The following is a 6,921-nucleotide window of genomic DNA, read 5'->3' as shown; positions in this document are numbered from 1 at the left end:
ATTTTCTACAAGAAATACTTACTAATGGTGAAAAGGTAGTAAAGGAAACTCATGATGCGAACAAAAGAAATATTAATCATGTTTTCATAGACTCTAATGTGGGATCAAAGACCCACCATATTCCAAAAATCGATATGAGAAAGTTTAATGGCAAGGATCCCGCAACATGGATATTATAGATGGAGCAATTTTTCGATCTCAATAATGTGCAAAAAAACAAAAGGTACGTATTGCAACTTTATATTTGGAACCAAATCAGTTTGTATGGTATCAATGGCTTTGCTCTCGTAAAAAAATTATCACTTGGGAAATTTTTACGGAAGAATTGACAACACATTATGATAAGTCTCAAACAAAAGGGTTCAATAATGGAGCACATTGAGGAGTTCCAAAAATTGAACATAAGGGTAAAAAATATTCCAGAGGAGCATAGGATTGATGTGTTCATAGGGAATTTAAAGGATAATATCCAACATGATGTTCGCCTTTGGGAACCTGATTCATTAGAGAAGGCATTTAGGTTAGCAAGAAAAATGGAAAGCAAAATTATGGCAACCAGGAAGCATACCACTCACAACTATAAAGATGGAAGTGTTGTTGCCCCTAGTCTTCCACAACCTATAAGGTTGACACCACAAGAATTGGAAGAAAAAATAGCAAAAGGGCTTTGTTACAGTTGTGATAGCAAATACACTAAAGGTCATAAGTGTGTTGAGAAGAAATTATTCTACATAGATTTTGAAGAGGAAGAAGAAAAGGAGCAAGAAAGGTCAAAAGAAGAGGATATACTCCAGGAACAAAGCCTAGATAAAGAAGAAATGAATTTTATTATATCTTGTAATGCATTGGCGGGAATTACCACTCCTAAAACCATCAAGATAGAAGGAAAAATCAAGAAGAAAAAGGTAATAGTGTTGATTGATTCAGGAAGTACCCACAATTTTATTCCTTGCAAGGTAGCAAAAGAATTGAATTTCTTCTTATATCTAGCACCAGAGTGTCAAGTGATGGTTGAAAATGGAGGAACCATAAATTGCTCTGGAAAGTGCCATAATATCAAGCTATCGATGGGAGAATATGTATTGACTAGCCCAATGCTTTCCATTCCAATGGGAGGTGCTGATGTTGTACTAGGAGTCTAATGGCTACAATCCTTGGGTACAATAGCTTTTAATTTTCAAGAACTTTTCATGAAATTTTCTGTGGAAGGAAAGGAAGTTGAATTAAGGGGTATTGCAAGGAAATCAGGAAAGATAATCAGCTCTAACAGTATGACAAAGCTTCTAAAAAAGAAACAAAGGGGTGTAATTACACAATTATGTTCGCTAGATGTTTCCACATTGGAATCATCTATTTCTCCAGATCTCCAAAAAGTCTTGTACAATCATTCCAAGGTATTTGAGACTCCCAAAGGTCTCCCACCTATTCGTGATCATGATCATGCTATTCATCTGATTCCAGGAAGTGCTCCTCCAAACATCAGGCCGTACAGATATCCCTATGCCCAAAAGAGTGAAATTGAACGTATGGTTGCAGAAATGCTAGAGGCTGGTATAATTCAACTGAGTCAAAGTTCTTTCTCTGCTCCAGTAGTATTAGTGCACAAGAAGGATGGATCATGGTGCATGTGTCCAGATTATAGGGAGCTCAACAAGCTCACTATTAAAGATAAGTTTCCCATTCTTGTCATTGATGAATTACTAGATTAATTGCATGGATCAATTTACTTCACCAAGTTGGATCTTCGTTTAGGATATCATCAAATCAGAATGAAGACTAAAGACATTTTGAAAACAACATTTAGAACTCATGAGGGTCATTATGAATTTTTGGTCATGCCTTTTGGCCTTACCAATGCACTTTCAACATTTCAAGGTTTGATGAATTCCATTTTCAAACCATTCCTTAGAAAATTTGTATTAGTATTTTTTGATGATATACTAATCTACAACAAGTATTGGAAGGATCATGTTGAACATGTTGACAGGGTGCTACAACTATTGGAGGAGAAACAATTATATGCAAAAATATCCAAATGTTTCTTTGGAGTACAAGAGGTGTAATATCTGGGTCATATTGTATCTCATGAAGGAGTTAAGGTAGACCCTAGCAAAATTAAAGCCATTAAGGAATGGAAAATCCCCACATACATAAAGCATCTGCGAGGATTTCTCGGGTTGACAGGGTATTATCACATGTTTGTTAAGAATTATGGGAGAATAACAGCACCTCTAACAACATTATTAAAGAAAGATGCATTTTCATGGACTCCGGAAGCAACAAAGGCCTTCGAACATCTTAAAGAGGCAATGTGCCAAGCACTAGTCTTAGCTACACCAGAATTCACAAAAACCTTTATTATGGAATGTGATGCTTCAGGAAATGGAATTGGTGTTGTTTTAATGCAAGATGAAAGACCCATTGCTTTTGAAAGTCGTCCAATCAAGGGAAAGTTTTTACACAAAGCTATTTATGAGGAGGAAATGTTGGCAATAATTCATGCACTTAAGAAATGGCGACCCTACCTAATGGGAAGACACTTCAAGGTAAAAGCGGATCATGATTTAGAACAAAGATTATCCTCTGAAGAGCAACAAAAGTGGGTCACAAATATGTTGGGTTATGACTTTAAATCATCTACAAAAAGGGGAAGCAAAATGTGGTGGCAGATGCACTCTCAAGAAAGGATGAGGATGTGGAAGCATTGTTGTGTGCCATTTCTATTATCCAACCAAATTGGATAAACGAAGCAAGGGAGGAATGGAAGAATGACGAAGAAGTGTGGGCACTTATTCGAAAGTTACGACAAGATTCCACTATGTCTAATACATTTAGCTGGCAAAATGATTCTTTATAGTACAAAGATCGCTTATACCTCTATAAGAATTCCCAACTAAAACAAAAGATTCTTATGGAATTGCACACTTCTCCCCTAGGAGGGCACTTAGGATTTTTAAAAACTTACCACAAGGTTAAGAAGGAATTTTTTTGGGATGGCCTTAAATCGGATATTCAAAAATTTGTGGTGGAATGTTTGGTTTGCCAACAAAATAAAGTTGAAACAATTAAGACACCGGGTCTATTACAACCTTTATCCATTCCAAGCCAATGTTGGGAGGAGGTTTCAATGGATTTTATCACAGGTTTACCCAAGTCTGAGGGAAATACTGTCATCATGGTGGTAGTTGACAAACTTACCAAGTATGCACACTTTTGTGCATTATCACATCCATTTAAAGCTAGTACAGTTTCTACTGCATTTATGGAAACAATTCAAAAGCTACATGGAAACCCAAAGATTATTGTAAGTGACAGAGATCCCATTTTCACTGGAAATTTTTGGACAGAATTATTTTCTTGTCTTGGTACTCAGTTAGCTCATAGCTCATCTTATCATCCTCAATCTGATGGGCAAACTGAGATAGTAAACAAATGTTTGGAAGGATATCTTCATTGCTTTGTATCTCATAAACAGACACAATGGGTCAAATGGTTGCCTCTGGCTAAATGGTGGTATAACACTTCCTTCCATACAACAACAAAAATGACCCCATTTATGGCACTTTATGGATATCAACCACCATCCATCACATCATATTTAAGAGAAAATTCTAAGGTTCAAGCAGTGGAACATCACATCGAACATAAACAACAAGTCCTCCAACTCTTAAAGGATAACCTCATGTTGGCACATAATAGAATGAAACAACAGGCAAATCAACATCGCAGTGAAAGAAGTTTTGATGTAGGTGATTGGGTATTGCTACGGTTACAACCATATAAGCAAATGTCCCTCAAGCAAGCTAAGAAGGATAATAAATTATCACCAAAGTATTATGGTCCGTACAAGGTGTTGCAAAAGATTAGTACTGTGGCATACACATTGGAGCTTCCTACAACTTCTCAATTACACCCAGTTTTCCATGTTTCATGTTTAAAGAAAGTTATAAGTGACAAGCACCTAGTTCAAACAATATTGCTAGAACTTGACGAGGAAGGGAAAATTATATTGGAACCGGAAGCAGTCACAGAAATAAGAACTCGGAAGCTATGAAATCGATCAATTTCGGAGTATCTTATCAAGTGGAGGAACTTTTCTGCTGAAGATTCCACATGCGAGGATGAAAATTTTATACAGAAGCATCCAGAACTACTCAAGTGTTGAGGACAACACTTTTTGAAGGAGAGGGGCATGTTGGGTCCCTATAATACTAGTGATTACCCCATTACTATTGTAGTTTCATCCCTTATTAATATTGTTGTGCCCCTATTATCCCCGTATTGTTATTATTGTGCCCCATAGAATCCCTCTATTGTTATTTTTGTGGCTTTATATTAGTATTGTTAGGTCGGCTGGGTTATATTGTGACTCCTTAGAATCCTATATATAGAAAGGAAGTTTTGTCATTTGAATCATCCAAGAATTGTTCATTTATGTAATGTAAAGGAGGTTGCCCCTTCGAAGAGGCTGAATTATAAGGCGTTGATCTATCTTTTCTATCTTTTCTTGAGTTGGTTTCATAACACATTCTCCTCTTTTTCTTCTGGAATTTCAATTTTTCAGATCTTGGGGGCCTCCCCCCAAGATTTGGATCAATCAAACGACTGATAGAGAAATCTATGACCCTCATATCTTAGAAACCCTGAACTTTTAGAAGTAGGTTAGAGTGGAAGAGGCATGGAAGGTGGTTCACTTCTCCAAAGTGAACCTGCAGCTGAACCCACCTCCTTTCTCGCAGCTGGTTTATCAGGTAATTTGACATTTTGGCTGGACTAGTTTTTAATTCTAGTGTTCGAGTTTTGTAAGTTTAATTTTGGGTCTTGGCTATCCTCTTGTCGTCTCCTATATATTGGCCTTTATGGAATTTATAGTCCATTGGACTTGATTATGTGAATTTTATTCTAACCTTAGTTATGCCCACATGGTTATATAGATAAAGTGTAGGACGTAGGCTCTCAGCCTCATTTTTATCTCCCTTAGTGACTTGACTCTAACCTTACTGGGGCATTATTATCTAGATTGCGTCACATTGATTTATAAGCCGAGGAATTTCATCACCCTTGCTTCCCTTGATAACATGGTAGGTCAGTGGTTTCACGAGTGCCCTTTTCTTCTTGTGGAGGTTTTCTTCTTTGATATTGTGGGAGGTTTTACCCTTATGGATTAGTAGTGCACTCCTGATACTTTGGTCTACATGGTCCCTGGAAAGTTACATCGTGCCAGATCAGCGTGGCCAAGCCCATCGAGGGATAAGGGGGGGAATTTAGACTAGTTGTCATCGCTCAGAGACTTTGGCCTAGGTCGAGGTAGCAAATTCTTAACCAAATAATTCTCGTAACCTCAGTAGAACACTTGTTCCTTTGTAAACACATGCTGCCAACATAGAAAATCAAAACTCTTATGGAACATCTGCTTAGAGACATGCATGATGACTTAAATGTTATCATCTCATTCATGAATGACCTTCAAAGGAATTAGTGGCATATGTAGGACAATTTAGCTCTCCTTTAGCAGAAGTAATGGCACATGCAGGAAAGCCTGAAATGAATGTATGACTAACTAGCCCATATGGAAATTAAGCATGTGCGATCTGAGTTCTGGCCTTTGCCCCCTATTTCACACTCTAAGAATCCTTCTCTCATAAGTTATTTTGCATCTTAATGTATCTATGTTGTATCTTCATACTACTGGTGTTTTGGTTTTGTGTTCCTTTATGGTTCTAGACTACAAACTCCTTTTTTTTATGGTGTAATAATTTTTGGAAACTGTCTACTAGCCAACAAATTTGGTAAGAGTGAGACTGATAGAAATTTGAAAAATTATAGACATTGATATAATATTTTCACATAAATGGAAAAATATGACTTAAAAAAGATTTAACAATAAAAAATTAGTTAAAAATAAAATATTCTTAAAATCATTTCTTTTAAAACATCCTTTAAAAAAAAAAACAAAATAATTTTTTGTGTCATAACACTCTTTGAAATATATTATAAAGAAAATGAAAACACTTTAAAAGATATAAGTAACTTTCCCAGCACCCATTTACTAAGGATTTGATTTAGGTGTTAAAAGTGTTTTTAGTAAAGTTTGATATTTTATTAGCTATATAAAGTGTAGATTTTATTTATTTGTCAAGTGGTTTGAGTTCATTAGAGATTACATTAGGTTTGACTTGTGGCTTGCGAAATGACAACCCAAGGGAATCTAGGCTGTTGAAATCACCTGGGGATCGCACCAGGTCTGGGCCACACTAGCCCTTAACATGACTGGATTTTTGCCCACGGAATTTCGAACCGATGACCTTCACATCACAGAGTGACTTAACAGTACACCCCATCATCGCCTATTCTATGCTCCGTGGGCACATAAAGTGTAGTTTAATTAATAGATGAAATTATCTTCTTCTTTTTTTCCAAATATTTGTTTCAACCAATTTTGCTAAAATTTGGTAGAGATTTTAGAAAATTATAATTTTAAAATATTTAATTTGTAAAATTCAAATGCTTTAGGGATTAACAGAGCATTAAATTTATTTATGCATTCAAAATGTATTTAAACAACAACAAAATCACAACCTCACCTAAAATTGTATCACCATAAGGAAAAAACCATTCTATCCATTTAAATAAAATTTTATGAATTTCTTATTAATTTTTAAAGAGTGAATCTCTTTATTAATAATTAGTTTACTTATTTTTGATTAATAAACTAATAATATTTATATAAAAAACTAAGATATTTATATATTAATATTAAATGTAATCTTAATAATATTTTTTAAATTAATTATTTTTATAAATCAAAATAAAATAAAAAGTATTAATATAATGAAAATTTATTAAACAATAATGATTGGTTTAGTAGCTTAACTTGAATGTATAATTTAATGTAACTATGTAGTCTAACTTTTTTATGTT

This window comes from Pinus tabuliformis, chromosome 8 (assembly GCF_031772625.1).
Source record: "Pinus tabuliformis cultivar Carrire ecotype Pingquan chromosome 8, CPIR1, whole genome shotgun sequence".
Taxonomy (NCBI): Eukaryota; Viridiplantae; Streptophyta; class Pinopsida; order Pinales; family Pinaceae; genus Pinus; species Pinus tabuliformis.
Note: the sequence above shows the minus strand (reverse complement) of the source record.